We start from the raw sequence: 24,802 nt of genomic DNA, 5'->3' as shown, positions 1-24,802 counted from the left end.
TAAAGTTAACGGAAGGTCTTTCCACTTAATTAAGTCTGCTTTTATCTTTTTCAACAATGGAACATAATTTAATTTATATAAAGATTGATACTCAGTATTCACAATTATTCCTAAATATTTAATTTTATCTGTCCATTTCAAATTAATAACATATTTACAAACTGAATAATCTCCTTCACCTACCAGTAAAATTTCACTTTTATCCCAATTAAATTTATATCCAGATAATGATCCATACTGTAATAAACATTCCCGTAAATGCAGCAAAGATTGTTCTGGATTTGTTAAGTATATCAAAACATCATCTGCAAATAAATTAATCTTATACTCTTCATCCAAAACTCTCATCCCTTATATCTGCTCATTTTGCCATATTAATTGAGCTAACGGTTCAATGACCAACGCAAAAAGGGCTGGTGACAATGGACAACCCTGTCGAGTAGAATGCATTCATTTAAATGACCACGAAATCTGTCCATTTGTCACCACCCTAGCAGTCAGGTTTGTATATAAAGCTTTAACCCAGCCAATAAAAAAATGGCCAAATTTAAACTTTTTCAAGACCTTAAATAAAAAATTCCATTCGACCCCATCAAAAGCTTTTTCCGCATCAAGTGCAACCACCATTGGATGGTTGGGCTGCCGTCGGTATGCATTGGTCAAACTAATTAGTCGAAGAATATTATCTGAAGCATGTCTATTTTTAATAAAACCTTTTTGATCTACATGTATTAATTTAGGTAAATAATTAGAAAGCCAATTTGCTAACAATTTAGCTATTATTTTATAGTCCACATTCAATAACGAAATAGGTCTATATGAAGATACCTTTAATGGATCTCTCTCTTTCTTTGGAATTACAGTAATTAAAGCACTAGAACAAGATTATGGTAACTCATAATGTTCAGTCACTTGTTGTCATACCTCCCCAAACACCGAAGGTAAATCTTCATAAAAAACTTTATAAAATTCCACCAAAAACCCGTAATCTCCTGGTGACTTACCATTATGCATTTCCATCATAGTGGTCTTAATTTCTAGATCTGTGAATGGAGCTTCAAAATCTATAATATCCTCTTCATCTAATGCTGGTAACTTTAATGTAAATAAAAAAAGAATCAATAGATCCATTATCCTGTTTCCCCTCAGAAGTATATAATTTTTTATAAAATGAATAAAACTGTTCATTAATTTCCTGAGGTTTATAGGTAACTGTTGAATTCTTTTTAACAGCATTAATAACCCTTGAAGTCTGCTCCTTCTTTAATTGCCACACTAGTACTTTATGCGGCTTCTCACCCCACTCATAATATCGTTGTTTGGTTCGATTAAGTAAACATTCAAATCGATAAGTCTGTAACATATTATATCACAATTTCAATCTAGTCAAAGCTATCTTCTGATCTTCTGTTACTCCCTTCTGAAATTCCTTCTCCAATTCATCAATCTGCTTTTCTAATTTAATACTTTCAGCCATATATCCTTCCTTAACTTTAGTAGCGTAACTAATTATTTGTCCTCTTAAATAAGCCTTTAATGCATCCCATACTACAAATCTACTTTGAACAGAGTTAACATTTTCCATTAAGAAAAAATCAATCTGTTTCTAACAAAAGCAACAAACTCAGGTTTTTTCAACAACATTGTATTAAACCTCCATCTATAAGATGAACGTAACACCTCTGCACTTTCATAAGAAAAAATAATAATGATCAGATATTACTCTACTTTTATAATCTGCCTGCAATATCTTTCCCTGTAAATGTGCCGATATTAAAAAATAATCTATTCTAGAAAAGGAATCATGCCTAGAAGAATAAAAATAAAAATCTTTCTCTGTAGGATTCATCCTTCTCCAAATATCTACCAAATTTAAGTCTTTCATTAAAGCCCCAATTTGTATGGCCATCTTTGATTTTCTGATACATTTTGGGGATTTTAACACAATTAAAATCTCCCCCAACTAAAATATTTTCATTAGCTTGACTTAATAACAAAAAAGCGTCTGAAATAAAACATTCATCATCTACATTAGGTGCGTAGATATTAAGTAAAGTCCAAAGTTCATTAAAAATTTAACAGTCCACTTTTAAAACCCTTCCAGCATTCCCCTCTTCAGTCTGCAACTCAAAAGATAAATTCTTATGAACTAAAATCGCTACATCTTTTGCCTTGGAGTTAAATGAAGAAGAAAAAACATGACCAACCAGTCTCTCTTCAATTTCAAATGTTCTTTTTCAGTCAAATGTGTTTCTTGTAAAAAAGCAATATCAATTTTCATTTTCTTAATATAAGCTAAGACTCTCTTTCGTTTAATTGGATTATTTAATCCCTGAACATTAAAAGTTGCAAATTTCAAACAAGACAATTTAATGAACTATCAATATAAGCATGTAATTTAAAAAAAGTGTTCTCCTGTTAATAAACAGAATCTACTCTCCCTCCCCTAATATTATAAAAAAAAGTTAATATAACCATATAACAATTACAGCACGGAAACAGGCCATTATGGCCCTTATAGTCCGTGCCGAAACTCTTACACTCTTCCCTAAAAAACTGGGTGTGGATCACCCCACCAATGGCAGATAACTATCAAAGATATCAGTGCCATCCACCTCCCCCCAGCCAGAAATACAATATATATAATGTAATTCAACAGCATTAATATATTCAGCCCTGGGACTCCAGTCCCAAAGATTGATTTGAATCCTCAACATCACTAGGACTATATGTCAAAGCCTCCTTCTTCCCATCTTTCCCATTCTTTCCATTCTGACCATTTCCATGTCCATTGGCCCTTCTTTTAGCTGACAACGGTGAAATTCTTCCCTGACCACGTAAATCCAGTAACGAATTAGCGAAAACCAATGTATCGTGATCATTCTCAAAAAATTGAGTCTGATAGTTGCCATAAAAAACCTTCAACACTGCAGGGTATCGAAAAGCAAACTTATATCCTTCCCGCCGCAGCACATCTTTGGCCGAATTAAACTCACGTCGACGTCTGATAATTTCTTGACTCAAATCAGCATTAATAAAACTCTATTATTCTGACTCATCATTGGGTTTGACTTTGTCTTCCCTTTTGCACCGCCAACCGCAAAATCATTTCTCTATCCTGATAATTCAAGCACCGAATTAACACTGCTCGTGATGGTTGAGCCATTAACAGTTTCCTCCTCAACACTCTCTGTGCCCTTTCCAGTACCAAACCACCCGGAAAGAACTCTTTACCTAATATCTCAGGGATCCAATCCTTAATTTTTTTTTATTTATTTTTTTTATTTTTTTTTATATAATCGGATCTGCACCTTCCATATCTTCCGGAAGGCCCACAATTTTTACATTATTTCTCTGGCTTTGATTTTCCAATGAATCAATTTTTAAAAATAATTCTCTCTTCTGAATTCCCCAATCCACGAACGAATCTTCCACTTTTTCTATTTTTTCTTTATTACTTTGAACTTGCTCTTTACATTCAGAAAAAGCCATCTCAAATTTTTTTTAAATTCTCCCGTACCACATCTACTGAATTAAGGCATTTATTAACATCTCTCTTAAGCTTAGATAAATCTTCAGATATTGTAGATTGCTTTTGAGTCATTTGATGAGACATGGTATCCAATCCCTTCCAGCACAGTAAAAATAGAGTTCAGTCCAGATTCCAGTGCCACATCTTGAGACCCACCTTCTTCAAGCTCCTCCTCCGGTTGTTCCTGTGAACTCAGACTCGAAACATTGGTTATCCTTTACCTCCTATAGATTCAGCGTGGCCTGTTGAGTTTCTCCACCACTTTTGTGTATTGCACTTACAACCTTAGTATCTGTTGACCTTCCAATTTAACGCCTATTCCATTTGTTCTCAGTGGAGTGGCCTTGACTTGGGTAACTTCAGATTCCTTCATTAGTTCCTGATTGCTTACCTTCCTCCCTGGAGGGTGAGCAACGGTTCCTGCTCCAACTAGTTACAGAAAAGGCTGGTCACCTCCTCTCTATCAACTCATCAACCGAGTTTTCATTAAACTGTTCTCAGTCCATAGTTTCTGCTCTCTGCAATTACACTGCCTTTTTACATTGTAATTGATATACTTGGTGCACCAACATCATTCCTGCTGTCTTGGTTTTCTTATCCATTTGTCTGTCCAACCACTCTGGTTTCTGGGACTATCTGTGGGATTCCACCCATCATTCTGCATCTTCTCAAACAAGTTATCTCCAGGGGTCTCTCAATCCCCTCTCTGGACATCATTATACAATCTACTCTATTTATTGTTCCTGGACAGTCTCTGAGTTCTCCAAACGAGACTTTAATTGTCTAGGAAGATACAGACACTATCCGCAAGGCTAGTGTATTTCTTATTGGTACTGATGGATTTCTAATTAGTACTGGTGAATAACATATACCTACTGTGTTTGTTCACTCACTTGGAATCTCACCCCTTGTCATTCCTTTGATGTCTGATCCTCCAGCTTCAATCATAGCTTTTGATTATGCCGATTAATTTATTTTTTCTTGGGAACTCTTAAATCTGACCTCTTCCATTGTGAACCGAGTTTGAGTTCAGGAGCCAGATTACTAGTACATCCTGCTAACTACACAGATTGAGGTAGGAGAATAAAGAATCCTAAATAAGGGCAGGATAGACCATGAGAAGAGTGAACAAACTGAGTTGTTGTAATAGTGTACAAAGTGCTTTAGGTTCAAGTCCTAGGGTTAACTCAGACCCTCCGTTAACTGTCTTAAGTTTCACACAAAGACAGCAATGCTGGAAATGACAACCAATCACTATACAGTTCAATCCCTTTTTGCAGGTTCACTTCAGGCTTCTTCAGGTGCATTCTCCACCAAGAATGCACCTGCAGAAGCGCATTCAGACCTGTGGAATGGTCAATCAGGTGGCAGTGCTGAAAGCGCAGCGCTGGCCATCTGAAAGGGACAGCTTCATGGGAGGCACCTCTGAGCGCACTCTGGCTCCTGTCTCTTCAGGCTGTCAGGGTTGGGATGGCTGGGTGTCAGAGCTGGGACAGCCGGCGTGGGCTGTCAGCGCGGGGACATCCTGCATGGACGACCCACACAGATCCCACTGCCCCAATCACTCCCCACAGCCCTATATCAGTCCCCACACTGTGGGGTGGCTGGCGCAGGCAGCGGAATCAGTGTGGGGACATGCCCGCTCTGACAGCCCTTGCTGGCCGCCCCATAGTGTGGGGACTGATATAGGGCTGTGGTGAGAGAGCGTGGCAGCGGGATTAGTATGGGAACAGCCCGTGCTGGCTGCCCCAGCGCTGACAGCCCATGCCGGGGGGCAGGGGCAGCTGGGAGGGGGGCTGTCAGGGGCTCGCCAGCTGATTGTCACCCCCTTAGCAGCTGCTTTCAGGCGGCTGCATTCAGGTGCGGGGGGGACCTCAGTGCTCCTCCTCCCAGAGGAGGGTTACAAAGTTCACCTCACATGTGCCTCCTGCAATTTCAAGTGGCCTCCCTACAGCTGCATATGGGCATAATATGAGGCTTTACATTGGCCACCTGAAAGTGCCTCGTTTCAATTTGCAGACTTTGCTGCACTACATCCAACGTCCACTAGGTGGAACCCTTCCTTCTGTCATCCAACTGCGTTTTTACTTCAACCCAGGTGTCTGCAGACTTTTGTGTTTTACTTGGTTGTCTCATCACCTTTCAAATGGCAAAATGCTCTAATCTCCTATTGTCCTAATGAACTACTTCACTTAGCTTGCTCTGCTCCAAGAAAAGCTCGTGTCCTCATAACTGAAACATTCTATTCCAGGCAACAGCTTGTTCAATCACCTCTTCATCCTCTCCAGTGCAATCACATCCTTCCAATGTGTGACCACCAGAACTGCATACAATGTTCTAGCTGTTGCCTAACCAGTGTATTATAAAGTTAACAGACAACCTACATACTGTGGCTTTCAGCTATTCAAAATTTGCCCTTAAATTCACAAATTGGTGCCTAAAAATTTGCTCTCACAGAAGAAGGATGAAAGATGTAATGAAATACAATTTTTTTTTTCAACCCACACATCTTGAAGATGCACTTTTACATTACAAAAAGCCATGACACAAATGATTTTTCCAGAAAGAACCTGACCACGCAGCCCCATAAAATTTGAGGTTGTCTGAACTGTACCCCACTCTTTGCATTTAAATAGATGCACTTTAGCTTTCCAATCTTCCCACTTGCTCTGTTCCCATTTTAGGCAGAGAAAATATGGCGGCACAATTAGTGTAGCAGTTGGCACAATGCAATTAAAGTGCCAGCAACCAGGGTTCGAATCCCACACTGTCTGTAAGGAGTTTGTACATTCTCCTCATGTCTGTGCGGGTTTTCCCCAGGGCCTTCGGTTTCCTCCCACCCTCCAAAACATATATAGGTCAATGGGTGTAATTTGGTGGCACAGACTCGTGGGCTGAAATGGCCTGTTACCATGATGTATGTCTACATTTAAATTTAAAAAAACAAATAAATTTAAATTTACTGGACTGACTTAACTAAATTTGACAGAAACTCACCTCAATTGTACATCCACTGTGCCTCACTCCCCAACCAAATAAGTATACAATCTCACAAATAAAACTCTCAGCAAGGACATTGGACTTGTTCCAATTCATATGCAGTCCACCCTGCACATATAGGTCCTACTGAGCCCAGAAACAGTCCCAATTCTCCAAAAACCTAAAGCCCTTTGTCCTGCACAATCCCTTCAACTACACCCTAGTACAACTTTTTTTAAATTGCTATTTTAGCACTGCCGGTAATCCAACAATTACAACCTTGGAGTTTTTGCTCTTTAATCTGCTCCCCATGTCTCCTATCCACGTTGTGGGTCCTCATTCCTTTTTTGTTACCATGTCATTGGTACCAACCTGTACCACAGACATCGGCTTTCCTCCTCTCTCTCAAAATGTCCTGCAATTATTCCAGGACATCCCTGACCCTGGCAGCATACCATACAAAAGTCTAATTTACAGCCAAAGAAATTCCTGTCACCTTCCTTTACCATCAGGTCCCCTTTCTCTCTAGTTCTCGGCCTTTCTCCCACCAACTGCACAGCAGAGCCAACCATGACGCCATACTTGGTTTTTGCTACACTTTCCCCAAGAGGTCTCTCTCTTCTCCCCACATCCCCCAATCCCACCACCCTCACAAACAATATCTAGCAAATTATAGAAACACAAAAGCTGCAGACGCTGGAATCCTGAGCAGACAAAGAACTGGTGGATCCATGGGTTGAAATGGTCAGTCAATGATTCGTCAGCTCCCTTTATCAAGACTTAAGATTTTAAAAAGTGATATTACACATGAAAAGGGGGAAAGAAGCTGGGAGAGATAGGGTGTAGTGCAGAAGGTGTAGGAGGAGGTGAGACAGGTAGAGGGAGAAACCATGATGGGGGGAAAGTGGGAGAGAAAAAAGTTATAAAGAGAGTTGGAAACAGTGGAAATCAGGTTGGGGTTACCTAAATTAGAAAAATCATTGTTGATACTATGAGGTTTAAGGGTGTCCTGAGGGAATATAATGTGTTCAACAATGGATGAGGTCAAGAACAGATATGTCATTGTCGGAATGATTTGAGGAGTTAAAATTGTTGGCTACTACACTGAATACTTTAGGTGTAGCTTCACCAGTACCTTGTACAGTGGCCACAGAACCTCCCTCCTCCAGCAATGAAGGACAACATTCCTTTTGTCTTCTTGATTATCTGTTGCATTTGCAAACCAACCTTTTTGTGATTCATGCACAAACACTCCCAGGTTTCTCAGCACAATTGTATGCTGCAATTTTTCACCAAGTCTTATTATCAGTAATCTCAACTCTGCATTCTTGTCCATCAATGTTAACAGTTCACCCCACCTTGTCAAGAATCTACCTTCTCTGCCTTAGATATATTCCAGACCTCTGCTTCAACTGCCCTTTGAGGAAGGGAGGTCCAAAGATGTGACTCTATGAAATAAATGATTTGATGTTATCTCTATCTTAAATAAATTACATTTTTAAACATTTGAACCTCGGTTTTAGATTCCTGAAACCCTTTGTGACAGAACCTTCAGCACACCTGAGACAATAACTGAAATAAGATGCTGAAGATCAATGGTCAAAATCCGATCAAATGACTATCAATGGACTCAAGCGAATGGAGCACGGAGAAGCAACATTTTAAAATTAAATTTACATATACAACACAGTAAATGGCCCTTCAAGCCCATGAGCCCATGCTGCACAAATTCTCCAATTAGCCCCCAACTATTTTAGGTGGCATGGTCAGTGCAATGTTTGAGCAATGGTAAGGACTGGGGTTATCAGTAAGCAGTTTGTATGTGTCTGCGTGGGCTCAGGGCTGACACATCAATTATATATTGTATCTTTACCTCCTATGAATGCTGCAAGACCTGCTGAGTTTCTCCAGCATTTCTGTGTTTCCAACATCAGCACCAGTAGTAACATCAACATGAACAAATTCAACACCAACCGCATCGCAGCTACACCATTAATGCAAGCAACAACACCTGCAGCAAGGATGGAGCTAATATCTGCTGCAGCAGTTGCCATCAACATCTACAGCAACATCAGTAAGTAGCACCAACAGCAATATTGGGTCATAAAGTTCGAGTTACTAGGCAGGATGATGGCGACAAAAGAAGAGCTGTACTGCACAGAAACAGAACCAATTCATCCATGCCGACCAATCTGAGCTTGTCCTATTATCCTGCACTAGGCTTATACCCCTCTCATCCTTTCCCACCCACGTATCTGCCCAAATTTCTGTTAAAAATCTGAACTGTACCTGCCTCTACTACTTCCTATGGCAGCCCATCCCATAAACACACCACCCTGATGCACCATCAATAACTCCAAAAGACTGGAAGTTATCTCCAACTGATAGGCTTTTACTCACAATAGAATTGAGTTACGTCTCTGCTGGTCAACTGTCTTGAACTGAGGAGGGAGCTTTGGAACAGTCACCTTTATTCAGGAGTCCATGGGAGGGGGGCCACAGGTATAATCAGCCAATGGGCAAGCCCAGACAGATAAATATACAAAGTGGTTTACCACATTCACCCCTTGTTTTTAAAAGAGTCCTGTGGGGTGAAATACATCAAAAGTTATCATAAATTAAGTATTTTGGGCGGTCTACTCTGTCACTGTAACTGTCAACAGCCTGTGTCATGGTGATGGGGTCCTGGGCAGTCTGGGGTGCCTGTAATGCAGCCACCAGCATTGGTTGGTGGATGTATGGTGACGAGGCTGGCATGCCATCCATTGGGTCTGGGGTAACATGCCATTGCCCTGGTGCATCGTGGGTGATAATAGGTGAGGGGGTGCAGGGTGATCGTTAATACCCCTAAGGACAACAGATTCCTAACAGAGAATGTGTCCTCATGCCCATTAAGGTACCCACCTAGGTGTATTGGGGGTTGATGTGGAGGATGTGGTCCCTTTCAACTAGTGGGTCAGATTTATGGCTCCTTCCAGAGTAGGACCGGTCCTGAGGACATCAGCCAGGCTGGCAGCATGGTCCCTGTTGCAGACTTCCTGGGGAAGGAAAACATTCTTTCATGTGGAGTGGCATTGGTGACAGTTCATAGGAGTGATCTGATCTGACAGAGTGGAGACTGGAAGGCCCTAAGACCGCATTCTCCCTTTCCACCTGCCCATTCCCTCAGGGGGTTGTAGCTAGTAGTCCTTCTTGTGGCAATGCCTCTGGCCATCTGGTACTGGCGCAGCTTATCATTCATAAAGGATGGCCCATCTGGTCGCTTTGGATATAGCAGGGGAACCCAAACAGAGTGAAGAGGCTGTGTAGGGCCTAGATGACTGTGGGAGTTGTCATGTCGGGGGGTGGGGGGGGGGGGGCATCGTACTCCATGGTCATGCTTTTAAGGAGACCTTAGAAGTTCAATCCCAGTAGCACACCAGCACAAAGCTATGACATCACCAGTTTAAAGTCCTTGAAGATGGTGCCTCACATGGTCAAGGTCACTACACAGTAACTACAGACATCAGCTGTATGGGACTTCAAGATCAGGGAGACTTTGTGACTCACCGGCTTAACTGCGAGGGAGTAGCACTGCACCATGTCTGGGTGGATGAAGCTCTCTATGCTCCCACTATTGAACAGACAGCTGGTCACGTGGCCATTTACCTGGATGTCCGTAATCGAGCTGGTGAGGACTACCTTGATCCAACGAGAGGGAGGCCAGCGTTGGGTCACTCCCTGTAATCGTGGTGGAGAGTTCATATGTTCAGTCGCAAGAAGGCGTCATCCAAGATAGCGGCCCTACACGGTGCTGCTGGGTCTCAAAGATGGTGGTGTCAAAGATGGCAGCCCCCATGGTCCGCAAACAGCGCTGCTGAGTCAAGGTGGCTTGGGCTTGCATACGTTTGCACTGTGCCCTTTGTTCCCGCAGTTGGAGCAGCGGGCAGCTTTTTCTTGGACGCTTGCCCTGGCCACAGAAATAACACGTTGGGTGCTCACGAAGTCTTGCAGCTGTGGTCAGGTGGTGAGTGGCAGTGGCTGTATGACCCAAGATGGCAGCGCCTGGGGCAACCACGAGGCAGCCGCATTGTCAGCTAAGTAGCCTTCCATGTTCTGGAGGGCCACCTCCAGCTGGCCTTCCAGTACAACTGCCCTCCACAAATTGATCTCATCTTGCTCTAACAGTCTCTGACTGATGTAGTGGGACCTGATGCCTGTGACATAGAAGTGTTTTGATCAGCTCCTCCATGTTCTACACAGCTATCACAGCCTTACATCCGCAGACTGTCCGGAAGTTCATAGGGTCCGGGGGAACTCGGCGCTCGATTCCTCAGGTCACTGTTTTTGGGTGGCTAGGAGGTGTCTCACGTCGACCTCGTTCACCTTCTTCAAGTACTGGTCTTTCAGAATGACCATCGCCTCTGAGTACAATGTGGCATCCTGATCATTATACTTGGGGCCTGACCCGGGAGTATAGTACCTGCAGCTTGTCGTTCTCTGATCGAACGATGGCAGATGATGCCTGCAGGAATGTTTTGAAACAACACAGCCAGAGTTCAAAGTTGGTGGAGGCTTCAGGTGATTGAAGGTCAATTTCCAACTTCTCCGGCTTCAGGATCTGCTCCATTGTCAAAATTTATTGCTAATAAAATTGATGCACCATTAATAACTACAAAAGTTATGTAAAACTGATATGTTTTTATTAGCAATAGCATAGAGCCACGCCCATGCTAGTCAACTGCCCTGAACTGGGGAGGAGTCTGTTGGAGGAGCCATAGCCATGGAACAACCCTGCTGCAAAGTCTGCAGTCACCATGGTTGAAGTAAAAACACAATGCTGGAGAAACTCGGCAGGACAAACAGATTCTTTCTGTAGCAAAGATAAAGATACATAACCAACAATTTTGGGCTTGAGCCCTTTGTCATGATATTAGCAAAATGCAGGCAGGTACCCTAACCCTAATATAATCATGGAGAGGGAGTGGCAAGAGGTAGTAGGCAGATAAGGGAGGGAGGGCACACCAGCAACCAGGGGGAGGAGGGATGTTTCTGTGAATGGACAGGAAAGTGGTCGAGAGCTGAAGGAAAGAAAACAAGGGGAAAAGGAAGGGAGGGAGAATCTAGAGTAGGCTGGCAGAAACTGGAGAAATCTATGTTAATCCATTTGGTTGGAGAGTGTCCAGATGGAATATTAAGTGCTGCTCCTCCAATTTAAGGGTGGTCTTGGTTGGACAGTACATGAGACTATGGACAGACATATCAGCATGGGAGTGAGGCACAGAATTGAAGTGATTGGCCACTGGGAGATCACTGTCACGGGTGCAGACAGAGTGAAGGTGCTCAGTGAAATGATCTCTTGCTGGTGTAGAGAAGGCCACAACAGGAGAACTGGATGCAGTAGATAACTCCCACAGATACACAAGTGAACTGCTGCGTCATTTGAAAGGTCTGTTTTGGGCCTGGAATGGTGGTGACGGAAGAGGTGTGGAGGGAGATGTGGCACTTGCTGCACAAAAGGGGCAAGTGCCAAGAGGGCAATTGGTGGGAAGGGATGAGTGGATGAATAAGTCACAGAGGGAGTGGTCCCTATGGAAGGCAAAGAGGGGAAGATGTCTGGTAATGGGATCCTGTTGGAGGAGGAAAATGTGTTGTATGTGGAGGCTAGTAGGGTGATAGGTAAGGTCAAGGGGAATCTTTGTTGCGTCTGGTGACAGAAAGGGCGGGGGCAGATGAGTGGGAAATGGAGGAGATGCAGGTGAGAGCTGAGTTGATGGTGGTGGAGGGGAAGCCACATTTGTGGAAAAAGGACATTTCAGATTATCTGGACGAAGACCTCTTGGGAACAGATACAGTGGAGATGGAGAAATTAGGTGAAAGGAATAGAATCCTTGCAGGGCCTGGGTGTAAAGAAATGTAGTTGAGGTCATTGTGGGAGTTAGTGGGCTTGAAAAATATGTCTGTGGAAAGCTTGACTCTCAAGATGGAGACAGAGACATCAAGAAAGGGGAGAGTGTTGCTGGAGATGGACCAAGTTTGAGTTCAGGGTGAAAATTGGCAGCAAAGTGATTGAAGTTGATGAGCTCATCATGGGTGCATAAGGCAGCCCCAATGTAGTCATCTATGCTCAATACACTAGAGGAAGAGTTGAGAGGCCTTACCTGTGTAGGCTTGTAACATGGGTTGCTCCACAAAGCAGGTTGTAGTCTGGCACAGATGGAGTAGCGGATAGTGCAACACCATTACAGTGCCAGTGACTGAGACCAGGGTTCAAATCCCACTCTATCTGTAAGGAGCTTGTATGTTTTCCCTGAGTGGTTCTGGTTTCCTCCCACTGTTCGAAACGTGGTTGTAGGTTGATGGGTGTAAATTGGGAGGCATGGACTCATAGACTGAAATTGACTGTCACCGTGCAGTATGTCTAAATTGAAATTTAATATTTTAAAAACATTTTAAAGCCCACAAACAGGCAGCTGGGACACATGCAAGTACCCATGGCTACTCCTTTGATTTGAAGAAAGTGGTATGAGTCAAAGGAGAAGTTATTAAGAGTGACAACAAGTTCTGCCAGGTGGAGGAGGGTGACTGGTTGGGTCTCTTGTCAAGAAAAAAACAAAGGGCTTTGAGACCTTCTATATGGAGGATGGAGGTGTAAAGGGTTTGGATGTCCATAATGTAAATGGGATGGTGAAGTTCAGGGAATTGGAAGTCATTGAAGAGATGGAGGGCACATGAGATATCAGAGATGTAGGTGGGGAGGGATGGAACCAAGGGAGAAAAGATGGAGTCTAGGTAAGACAATACTAGTTTGATGGGGCAGGAGCATGCAGAAACAATGGGTTCTCCCAGAAAATTGGGTTTGTGGATCTTGGATAACAGCAGAACAGGGCAGTGCAGGGATGGCAAACAATGACATTGGGGGTTGTGGTGGGGAGGTGACCAGAGGTGATGAGGTTAGAGACAGTGTTTGAGACAGTTGCTTGATATGCTGTGGTGAGGTCCTATGGAAGAGGCAAATAGGAGGAGGTGTCTGAGAGATGTTGTCTGGCTTCGTAAAGGTAGTGTAGCAGCACTGATTTACCACAGCTTACAAACAAATGAAGAATACACTCATTTCTTTCAGCACTCCGTGAAGTCAACTTTCTTTTATTATTCACTAGATGCAACATTGCATTCTTCAACTCCCCAAATACCACCCAGCTAAACTTTGAGATTTGACTTTCTTATTGGCTCACTGACACACGGATGGTCCTGACTCTCTCTCTCTCTTCCTCCTGTGTCTGAGACCCATCACCCATATACTGATGCTTAACACAAACACCTGCACATGTGCACTATTACTATTGCACATCGCTTCTGTTACATCATCGGCGGTGACTGCCACTGGTCCCGATGAAGGTATCTACGTGACTGCAACAGCCCTACCCCCTTCAGCCTCTGAGCCATGCAAGGAGGTGACTGATTAGAATTGTCCTAAGGGCTGAATGTTCAGCCCGGCCTCATACGATAGTGAAAGACAGGTGATGCACGATCCAGCTGGCAAGGATGTGACTAGTCCTCTGACCCTGGCTATGACGCAGGACATTGACCATCAATATATGCCACCTTCAACCTGTTGATGGAACCTGTGTCAGCTTTTCCATTCCTGTTGATCACAAAAGTCTTCGGGTGGCATCATAAGACCTGAAAAGGACCATTGTAAACTGGCGGAAGTGGTTTGCAAACAGCATCATGCCAGAGGAACACGAGTATAGTGTTTTTAACCATCTGGCACATACCCTACAGATGACTCCTGCTGCATAGGAGTAATCTCATGTTTTCCCAAAGACCATCTGTGAGTGAACTCAAATTCAGAAACTCATCTGGCAAGGTTAACGTAGTGTCATATACTAGCTCTGCTGTTGAACTTCTAAAATGTGCCTTAACAGCAGTATACACTCCAAGGAGAACCATGGGCGAACGTTCACTCCACCTAGATGCATCACCACTTGCTGCTAATGCTGCATTCATTTGTCGGTGGAAAACTCAATGAGGCCATTGGCCTGTGGATGGTAAGCTGTTCTGCAAATATGGATAGTGCCAGAAGATCAGTGAGAGCTCAGAACAACAGCAACTCAAACTGAGACCCTCGATCCATTGTAATAGTGACCGGAACACTGAAAGATGGATTCCAACGATCCACGAAAGAGATGTCAGTGATAGGAATGACCTCCAGCCACATGGTAGATGGTCTTCACACGCGAGCAGAAAAATATATCCCTAGGATAGCAGAAGTGAGCCTACCAAGTCCAGGTATATGTGCTGGAAATGGGAATCCAGAACAATAAAATCCCCCACCTTAGATTTCATGTGTCTGGAGACCTTAAAGCATTGACATGGCAAGCAGGTCTTTGCCCATAATCCAACATCCCGTTTAACGAGGCCAGGTAAAACATTCCGTAATCAGTTTAATTGATGCTCTTCTACCAGGATGCGATAGATTGTGAAAAGACTCAAAAATCTCCTGCCTCATAGCCACTGGCACAAAAGGCCTAGGCTTTGCTGTGGAAAATTTGCACACCAATATTTCACCCAATTCATTCAGGGTGAGCAGAGTTGATCCAGCCATACCAGATGCGATTGGGATCGATATGCTGTGCATGAGCCATAGCGATGAAATCAATGCCAGTAGTTGTATGTAAGGCGTCAATATTGCGCCTGGACAGGGCATCAGCCATGGCATTCGCTTTTCTTCAGATATGCTGTATGTCCGATGAAAATTGTAAGATGAAGTCCAAAAGCCGAATCTCTCTGGGTGAATAGAGATGTGTTCTTGTATTCATGGTATGGGTAAGATGCTAGTGGTCTTTTTTAAACGGTGAAAGGACAACCTTCTAATTAAAGCGAGATAGATGGCCAAGAGTTCTTGACCAAACAGCAAACTATCATGTTGCGTAAACCCTATGTCTCAAACATATAAGATCAGCAGCGCCAAAAATGCATTTACTGGGATTAATCACAATGCCAAATTCATCAGGCCTCTGAAACAATGAGCTGAGGTGAAGCTTGTGCTCCTCCTCATCCATGGTTGTGACCAGAATATCATCAATGTAAACAAACACAAGATCGAGGCCGCCAAGAACACGGTCCATAAACCGATGGAATGTCTAAGCTGCATTCCATAGACTGAATGGCATTCACAGAAACTCAAACTTGCTGAAAGGAGTAATTACTGCTATCTTCACGACATCAGAGTGCTGCGTGTTCAAATCACATTGGGGACACCACTTGTAATAGCCATGATTTACCACAGCTTACAAAGAATACACTCACTCATTTCTTTCAGCATACCACGAATTTGACTTTCTTTTATTATTCACTAGACACAACACTGCATTATTCTACTCCCCAAACACCACCCAGCTAAACTCCTCTGACCACACGAGTGATCTTGACGCTCTCACTCTCCTCCTGCATCCAAGATTTGTCACCCCTTATGCTAACGCTTAACACACCCACATGTGCAATTTTACTCATGCGCGTTGCATTGCTGACATCAGCCACGACTGGCACCATTCCCAACGCAGGAAAGTACATGACCACAACAGTAGAGGTCAGTGCATCAGACCACAACAGCACCACTCTTGTTTGCAGGTTTTATGATGAGGTTAGGATTGTTGCAGAGAGAGTGGAGGGCAGAGTGTTCAGAAGTGAGATGAGATTGGAATAAGAGAGAGGAGTTGTGAAGTTCAGACAGTTGATGTCACGGTGACAATTCAAACAAAAAGATCCAGAGCAAGCAGCTGGCCAGGATGAGGTGTCCAAGAGGAGGAAAAAGGCTTAAAATGGGAGAAGGGGTCTGGTGTAGGGGGAGGAGAGTCATCGTCATGGAAGTGGGCACAGAGACATGCGGAACTCACTGAAGGTAAGGGGGTTAAAGGTAAGGTCTCTACTGAGGACTGAGCGCCCTGTCTCAGAGAGGGGAAAGTCAGAGGGGATGGTAAAGACCAAAAAGGGGTCAGATTGGGAGTCGGTATGGTGGAGGGTGATGAGGGGAGGTGAAGGGTGAGAGAGGTCAGAGGGGTAGGTGGGGGTGGTGCAGACCTTATGACAATGACTTTGGCTAACTGGGCTGGGTGCAATGTTGCTATATCTGTGTCTGGGGGTGAGGTTCACAGTTTTTATTTCGCTCTTCCCCCCCACTCCCAAAGTTAAAGAGTGCACAATTTTGCTTCTAAGGGCAGCAGGTCTCCTTCCATTTCTGAGCTAGATGAGTCTTTATATTAACTTGCTAATTTTAGGGTCATCATTAATAGTACCAAGTTAACCCTATTGATTGAATTTAAATTCTACATATGTCATTGTGATAATCTCTGGATAATTGGTGCAGGATCCTCAATACTTTGTCCAGTGGCATAGCTGTTGGTATGAGGTCAACCAAATCAAAGCAACGCTTTTGATCAGCATGCATAGAACAAGTTTCAAAAATATATTTCAGTGAATGATGTAGATATTATTGTGCAGTATATATGATAGAACAGTAACGTTTGCTGCAGGTTCAGCATTCCCTGACTGAAAATTACATGGGCATGCATATTTAACAGAAACACGCAGCATTTTGCGACACTACTTCCTCTATGCTTGTACATTTTATTTTTAACCAACATCAAGGGAACAAATACAGATTGAGCTGAAATTCTCTGCAGCCCACCCACAAAGCAACAGAGAATTAATTAGCTTTGAAGTGCTTTTGGACATCCGGAGTTTGCAACAGCACCACGTGAATCTAAGTGTGCTTTCTTTTTCTTTTTCCAAAGATTTTCAAGTAGAATGATTAATTAAGTATGAAGTGATTCCATCACAGAATGAAGAGAAAGTGGTCAGAAATACCCAACATGGATGGTCCTTTATAAATCTAATAGAGTATTTGCAAAGGAACAAATGATCATGTAGTCTGTGTTTAGTTTTTAAAAACTGGAAGAAGTTCCACAATATCTGAGAAAAGATTGAGGGGTGTGAGTTGCAGAATGGATTGAAATGTGCTTGTTAGATTGAGTTGGAAGAGATAACAATGACGGAGGATGATGAAGGCTTGTTAATGTCAGTTAATCTGAATAGAGATACAAATAGGGGGAGAAATGAGGGGAAAGTAGCAAATAAAGGGGATGCCAGAAATAGAGATACAGAGCACAGCAAATGGACGAAATATGAAACAATGACGAATATTCGAAAGGTTCAGCAGGTCAGACAGCATATGCAGAGGCAGATGAATTACAGTGCAGTAAGCAGATGGCAGACTTTCACTACCAGAGGAACCCAATGCCTTCTATGCCTGATTTGACCACAGTAAAAGGGAAGAACCACTCCTCCACACCCCAACTTCCTCTGATGAGACTCGCCGGTCTGCATCCGAGGATGATGTGCAGACTCCCTTCAGGAGAGTGAATCCAAGGAAAGCATCTGGTCCAGATGGAGTACCCGGCCGAGTATTAAAAATCTGTACTGACCAACTTACAAATCCATTCACAGATACTTCCAATATCTCACTCTGGCAGGGTGTGCTAATCACCTGTTTCAAACAGACATTAATCAAATCAGTGCCTAAGAAGAGTGCAGTAACCTACCTTAATGACAATTGACTAGTAGCACTTACATCAACAGTGAAGAAGTGTTTTGAAAGGTTGGTGATGAAACATATCAGCTCCTGTTTGAGCAGCAACATAGATCCATTCCAGCTCGCCTATCGTACCAACAGGTCTATGGTGGATGCCACCTCACTGGCCCTGGAACATCTGGATGTATTCATCAAGATGCTCTTTATCGACTTCAGTTCAGTATTTAACACCATCATCCCTTCAAAACTGTTCAACAAACTCCAAGACCTGGGAATCAACACCCTACTGTGTAATTGGATCATAAATTTCCTCATGTCCAGACCACAATTAGTGAGGAATGGTCAGAACATCGCCTCCACAATCTTCATCAGTACCAGAGCACTGCAGGCTTGTGTTCTTAGCACCCTGCTCTACTCACTTGACACCCTCGACTGTGTAGCTCGGTACGACAATAACACCATCGACATATTTGCTGTTGATGCCATGGTGGTGGGTTGTATAAAGAAAGGGGACGAGTCAGCATACAGGATGGAGATTGAAAACCTGGTTGGATAGTGCACCAACAACAACCTTGCACTCAATATCACCAAAACGAAGGAGCTGATTGTTGACTTCAGGAAAGGAAAGCCGGAGGTTTACAATCCAGTGATCATTGGAGGATTAGCGATGGAGAGTGTGAGCAAATTTAAGTTCTTGGAAGACACCATCTCAGAGGATCTTTCCTGGACCCAACACACCAATGGCAAAGTGCCTCTATTTCCTCAGGCGTTTGCAGAGGTTTGGTATGACATCAGAAACCCTGAAAAATTTCTCCAGAGATGTGGTGGAAAGTGTGCTGACTGGATACATCACAGTCTGGTATAGGGACACCAGTACCCCTGAGTGTAGAGCCCTGCAAAATGTAGTAGAAACAGCCCAGGACATCACAGGCAAAATTCTCCCCAGCATCAAGAACATCTACAGGGAATGCTGCCATCAGAGAGCAGCAGCAGTCATCAAGGATCCACACCATCCACAATTAGTGAGGAATGGTCAGAACATCGCCTCCACAATCTTCATCAGTACCAGAGCACTGCAGGCTCTCTTCTCACTGCTGCCAAAAGGAAAGAGGTGTAGGTGCCACAAGACTCACACCACCAGGTTCAGGAAAAGCTGCTACCCCTCCACCATCAACTCAATCAGGGATTCATTTAAGGACTCTTACTTGTGCACTTTTGATTTTTTTTTAAATTCTCTCTGTATCGCCCAGTTTGTTTATATTTCTTTCTTTATTTGTATGTGTAAATTGCTTAAAGTTTTTTTGTACCAATAAGTGATAATCCAGCCTCACGCGCAGGAAAAAAAATCTCTAGGTTGTAAGTGATGTCATGGATGTACCATGACAATAAATCTGAAATCGGAATAAGAACCTCTAGAAACAAAGCAAAACAAACTGCAGTTGCTGGAAATTCCACACATCCACTCCCATCAGCTCGCCAAGATCCACAAACTTTAGTTCCTCCTGCTGCTAATCGACAAATTCCCCACTTGCCCAACCCCTTCCACTCACATTTGAGACACCCCTGATGCTCTCTGTCACTTTGATTGTTTTTTGGTCCTGATCTCTCCATCTTCACCCAATTTTTCCTCACATCCATCCTTCAAGAGGATTCTTGGAGAGGCTTTCACTTGTTGGTTTTCAAACTGCCTCACTAAATTCACATTCCACCTCAAGTATTCCCTATGCCATAGGTTCTCTGTGATTGGTAAGGGATTGCTTAAAGTGATATGTGAGTAGGAAGGGAAGGTTGAGAATCACTGTTCTAGACCCAATTGTTACTGAAATCTTTTGCTTGAGAAAAATTGTCATTGGCCCATTTCCTTTGAAGTTCTGAAACCATGTACATAATGAGTCAATTAGATACGATTAAAACAGTGGTTTTCAATTTTTTTCATTTTCACTGACATACCACCTTCAGCAATCCCTTAGGAATCACAGAGCACCTATGGCATAGGGATTGCTGAAGGTGGAATGTGAGTTTAGGGGGCAGTTTGATAACCACTTTCTAGCTGAACTCATTCTACCACTGAATAACTTCTTCAACTCTCCACACATTTTTCAGACCAGTTGGGAGTTGCACGAGTCCAAGTTCTACTCGTCTCATGGAGTAAAGAAGAGGTCTCCACATGCTGGAGAACTGGAACAATGAACAAAGGTATTTGGTTTGCACGTTGGTTAAAGTCTCCCTTGATGTATGTAAAAACGTCTGCTAACTACAGCTGCTATGCTACGTACTCTTTTTTAAGTCCGCTTGCTCATCGAGCTGCTGTCACCCATCGTATCTGCACCCTCGCCCTTTCAGATCCACGAGCTCTGCGCTACCCTTTACCTTTTTGACCAGCTTGAGCCACACTTGCCCTCTTCTTTTCGGGACGGGCTGAGCTCCACACTGCTGGGGTCAGCCTGTTCCTGCTTCATCTTGCCTGGTATGCGACTTCTTTCCCTCAATGTATCTCTACATTGCCCGGCCCACGAACACTGTTTCACCCGGCAGCCCCATCCAGTTGCGTGTCCCTCGGCGAATTTCACGCAGCTCGGGCTGCCTGTTACTTTACTGGTTCACCCGTCCCAGTCCGCTCGAGATCTGTGCTCTCCTGTTCGTAACGACACACTCCCGTATTCCTTTTAGGTCCGCTTGCGCTCAGTACTGCCCTCACCCTTTCAGGTCTGCTTTCACGAAGCAGTCCCCACCTTTTCCGGTCCATTTGATCAATGTTCTCAGGTCAGCTTGAGCTCCACCTGAACTCCGTGTTGCCCTCTCCCTTCCAGGGCCTCAAACTAGTTTTGCTTCCTCATAGCAGATGGGTGACTCTTCCCTCTTATCTTCACGTTGCCAGGTCCCCAGTAATTTCTTCCACACTCTATCAGTCCTTGTATATTAACAAATAAGCTGATTTGATCAATGAAACGGCGATATTTGTGCACAAGGAGGAGCAGGAATTGAATCAAATCAGAATTGTCATGAACATGCCAGGAAATTCACTGTTTTGTGGCAGTTTTACAGGTGCAAATATTGCTATAAATCACATTTAAAAATAAATAAGTTAGAGCAAAAGTGAGGTAGCGTTTGTGGTTCATTGTTCATTCAGAAACCTGATGGTAGCAGGGTAGAAGCTGTTTCTGTGCCACTAGGTGTTCGTCCTCAGGTTCCTGTACCCCCTTCCCGATGGTAGCAGAGTGAAGAGGGCATAGCCTGGGTGGAGGGGATCCCTGAGGATAGAGGCTGTTTTTTTTAAGACACCAACTCATGCTGATGTCCTTGATGGAGTGAAGACTGGTGCCTGTGATAGCACAGACCAAGTTCACAAATTCTCTGTAGCCTTTTCCTGTCCTGTGCATTGGCACCTCCAAATCCAACAGTGATGCAAGGTTCAAAGTTTATTTTATTGTCGCTTAATAATACATTAAAAATGTAACATACACGATATACTTTTAACTTTTGTCTGCCGTAAGTAAACAAAGAGCCACCATGAGCTATGCCCCTCACAATAGAAGAAAGAGAAGCAAAAATGAGTCCCCTCAGAGGCACCAAGTCCATGGATTTGTCTTCAGGGCTCCTGTTCAATTCACCTTTCAGTGCCTTTGGGTCCCTTGCTCTTGGCTTCCTCAAATCCCAGTTCCAACACCCGCTTCCCATGAGCCTATCTCTAGCTCCTTGCAGCCTGAGTGGGTCTCCTGACCTTAAGTCACCCACAGCTCGTCGGTAAAGATCCAAAAAAATCAACAGCTACGTTTATCCATGGTCCAGTCGGGAGTTGTGTACTCTGGATCGGTTCTGGCGGATTACTCCTACTTGTGATTTGACATCCGTGACAAGTTTTAACAAATTTCTCTGCGTCTTTATCACAACCTGGCCACCATACCTTGGTCCTGAGGTTTTGCTTGGTACCAACAATGCCTAGGTGTCCTTCATGCGCTAAGGATACGATATTCGGTCTCAATCTTTGTGGTATCACCAATCTGCAACCTCTCAATACACACTGTCCGATGCAACAAAGTTTGTCTCTAATGGGAATGTAAGCCTTGTGAGTACACTTGTCCCATTGTCCACTCTGTATGCATTCTCTTACTTCCATGAGTTCTGGATCACGTTCAGATTCTCTCTCGACTTCCTTCGTAGTCACAGCTTTCGGTGTCGCCTGAATAGCTACGAAGCGTACAAAGCTCTCTGTTTCTGTTCCCAATTCTGACTTGGATTGTGGACCACCAACCTTCACCAATCTGGACAGCGGATCACCAATGTTTGTTTTCCCTGCAATGTGGATTACTTTATATTTGTAGGGTTGTAGTCTGAGTACCCATCTCTCTATTCCGGCACATGGTTTGGATCTAGGTGCATAGATCACCTCTAGTGGCTTATGATCTGTGATTAGTTCAAATTCAATGCCGTATAAATATGCATGGAACCTCTCACAGGCCCATACAAGTCCGAGTGCTTCTTTCTCTGTCTGAGAGTATCTTCTTTCCACATCTGATAACGATCTGCTGGCATAGGCAATGATTCTTGGTCCTCCATCATGCATCTGGACCAACACGGCTCCTAAACCAACTGGGCTGGCATTCGCTATGACTTTGGTTGATGCCGCCAGATCGTAATATCCAAGAGGCTTTGCTTCAGCGCTGTGAACGCTTTCTTCTGCTCAGATCCAAAATGAAATGGTATTCCTTTCCTGGTTAGTTTTCTTAGTGGTTCTGCCACTGTAACGAAATTAGGAATGAACTTTGCACAAAAATTGACCAATCCCAGGAAACTCCTCACCTCTGTTGCATTCTGAGGTGCACGTGCCTCTTCAATAGCTTTCACCTTGGCCTCTGCAGGGTTTAGTCCTTCCCGTGTAAGTCTGTGTCCCATGAAGTCCATTTCTGACACACCGAACTGGCACTTGTTTCCATTCACGGTAAGGCCTGCCTCCTGTAGTCTAGATAGTACACGCCTCAACCGTTTGTTATGCTCTTCCTTCGTTGGTGCATGGACTATGATGCCGTCAGAAACGTTGGCAACTCCAGGAATGCCTTGAATCACTCGATGGATTTCATACTGGTAGATCTCCGAAGCTGCATTAATTCCAAATGATAGTCTCTTGTAACGATACAATCCACAGTGAGTCACAAATGTTGTTACATCTCGGGAACCTGGATCCAGCTCTAATTAATGATAGCCCCATTTCAGATCAATTTTTGAGAATATCTTACTGGTAGTTAGTTCTTGAAGTATTTCCTCCACTGTTGGTATAGGATGTCGTTCTCTAATTATAGCTTCATTGGCCATTCTTATGTTAACACATAGTCTTATGTCACCCTTTGGTTTGGGCACAATCACTACGGGACTGACCCATTGCGTCGAATGTTCCACCGGTTCAATAATGTCTTGTTCGATCAATTCTTTAATTTTGGCTTCGACTTTCCCACGAAGTCCAAACGGAGTTCGGCGCATTGGTTGTGCCTTGGGTTTGACCGTTTCATCTACCGCTAGCTTCAATTGTCGACCTTTCAGCTTTCCTACCCCTTGGAAGACTGCGGGGAATTTTTGCTTCATATCCTTGTATGACTGAATTGAATTGACACAAGCTCCAATATGAAGTATTGCCAGGTCTTGCGCTGTGCTTCTACTCAGCAATGGTTCTCCCCTCTCTTCTATGACCATAAACTCTGCTTCGGTGTACTTATCTCCAGCTTCAACAGTTGCAGTAAAACATCCAATGGTCTGCAATGGCTTGGTTGCTGTGTATGGATACAGTTTCTTGGAACACTTCTTTGAGGTACAGATGATCTTTTTCCTTTTCAACTTCTCCCATAAATGTCGATCAATCACATTACTGTCACTGCCTGAGTCTACAATGACCTGCTCTGTCACTCCACCAATGATCACTGGGACCTTCTCATGATGTACTTCATTCAACGTAAATTGGTAACAACTCTGTTCCTCCTGGGTATCATCATCGTCACCGTCTATCTGGCGAATGGTATCTTTCTTTCCAGGATACTTTCCTTTCCCCCAGGCTTTGCCTTTGGAAGTTGTACTCTTCTCTTCTGGTCTGCATTGGACTTGCTTTTGCACTTCTTTGCAAAGTGGTCCTTACCTCCACACTTTCTGCAAACTTTGCCTTTGGCCGGGCAATATGAGTCTTTTCCAAAGTAACCTCGGTTTCCACATCGATAACACTCCACGTCATGTGTCGACGTATATCTTGGCTGATTATGGCGATGAGAGCCTCTTAATTTGCTGGCTTGAGTTGTCTTTCAGGGTCATGGTATGAAATTGCCCTTCAACAGCCTCTAATGCAGCAGCAATGGTTAAAGCATCGGTGAGTTCCAACTCACTCCCTCTTTCCAGTAGACGTCTTCTGAGTTTATCTGATCTACAGTGCTGTACGACTTGATCCAGTAATTGGTTGTCCAAATCAGCTGGCATGTAATTGCATCCAACAGCTAGCTGGCATAGTCTCGTCACGTACTGAGCAATTGTCTGGCCATCTTCTTGTCTTGTTCTCCGAAACAAATGGCATTTTTAAATGTAGCATTCGGTGTCACTACATAGTGTGCTTTTAATGCATCTACCGCTTTCGGGTACTCATCCTTTCTTCCAGTATTTAAAAGTATCTTAAATGTTTCCCGAACTGAGGATCCCGCAGTGAAAAGAAGTAACGCCCTTCTCTGCGCTTTTTGTTCAACTGTACC

General features: G+C 43.6%; 1 protein-coding gene across 1 annotated transcript in view; it reads left to right on the top strand.

Annotated features, from left to right (window-relative positions):
* Window positions 1–24,802, top strand: part of fbxo25 (F-box protein 25) — a 165,070-nt gene that overhangs the window by 136,614 nt on the left and 3,654 nt on the right. The window contains exon 13 of the transcript XR_011340330.1: window positions 20,187–20,279. The gene's annotated coding sequence lies outside the window, so the exon portion shown is untranslated. The remainder of the gene's footprint in view (window positions 1–20,186; window positions 20,280–24,802) is intronic.

The sequence above is a fragment of the Narcine bancroftii genome, chromosome 6, assembly GCF_036971445.1.
Source record: "Narcine bancroftii isolate sNarBan1 chromosome 6, sNarBan1.hap1, whole genome shotgun sequence".
NCBI classification, from domain to species: domain Eukaryota; kingdom Metazoa; phylum Chordata; class Chondrichthyes; order Torpediniformes; family Narcinidae; genus Narcine; species Narcine bancroftii.
This window is presented reverse-complemented; position numbering and strand designations above follow the sequence as displayed.